Genomic DNA, 1,406 nt, shown 5'->3' with positions numbered 1-1,406 from the left:
AAGTAGTCATATGTGTCAATCTTGTATAGCTCAAATCTCATAAATCCAAGATAAAGTAATTTGGGTGTAAACCCACTTTGCTAAATTCATGAAATTCAATAGAAATTAAATCTTTGGGCACAAGAACGAAAGAAGTGTTCTTGTTCAAAACCCCACATACCTTAATCTTTGAAATTGGATGAACTTTAGTGCTTGAGACTTTATCCACACTTAACATAAATAATTCTTGAAGACCACACTATGAGGAACTTGGTTCTTGAAGAAATTTTGAAGATTTATGGATGATTCTTGGATGATTTATGTTCTTGATATAACCCTAGATATATTATATTAAGAAAATTGGAAGAGAAAATGATGGAATTAGGGTTTGAATGGGATTCTCATATTTATAGAGGCCTCCAAAAGATGTGAAAGACCAAAATGTCCTTGTAAAAATGTCTCTAAGTTGCTAAAAAAATAGCTGACGACATCCGTGATAGGCCGTCAGACCCGTGATAGGCCGTCAGGAAATGTTGTCACTAAAGGATCAAATTTTATGATTTTCTATCTAATGCTGACGATGTTGTTAGAAATGTCGTCAAAAATGTGACGACGTCTTCAGAAACGTCGTCAGAAATGTGACAGGCCGTCAGAAACGTCGTCACCCTTTTCTAAATTGACATGCTGGAGTAAAATGGGTATAACTCTTTGCTCCGGCATTGGATTTTAGCAAAATTGGTATTTTTGGAAAGCTAATTCAAGTATCTCTCTGTTGATAGGTTATGATCTCAAAAAATCCAAGCATAATGAGAGATATTCTTGTTTGAATTTGACTATACCGATATACTTCCCAAGAATTCAATCGGTAAGGAATGTTTTGATTCACCCAATCATTAGGACATCTTTAAGGCCTTAATACACACCATACTTGATCAGAAAACAAACCAAAACATTATAATTTATTTCTCATGAGCTTGATTCATGGTTTCACTATTGGTTAGAGTCTCGAGGTATTACACCATGACTCATCCTAGACCCAACAAGTTGTCACGAGGGTCATTGACACTAATTTTAGAAAATTTTCAGACTATTTTAAAAGGGTTTTTTAATTTTTCCCCATACTTTTAACCCCAAAACTATGTTATTTATGTTACCCAAGAGATTAAAAATAATTCTAAAAAACCCCATGGCTTGAATTCCTCATAATTCACTTGACACTTAGAAATTTAGAGAAAAGGGGTAATTTTTCTCCTTCAATAAAGGATTAGGGTTCTCAAAATTCAAGCTCCAAATTCAAAGGCGTCATCAAAGTTTTAATCCTCAACCTAGGGTTTCCTTGAAAAAAGTGAATTCCATTAGCTTTTAGATTTTTGCTATGATTAGACCATGAATATATATATATATATATATATATATATATATATATA

Source organism: Capsicum annuum, chromosome 11 (genome assembly GCF_002878395.1).
Source record: "Capsicum annuum cultivar UCD-10X-F1 chromosome 11, UCD10Xv1.1, whole genome shotgun sequence".
Taxonomy (NCBI): domain Eukaryota; kingdom Viridiplantae; phylum Streptophyta; class Magnoliopsida; order Solanales; family Solanaceae; genus Capsicum; species Capsicum annuum.
This window is presented reverse-complemented; position numbering follows the sequence as displayed.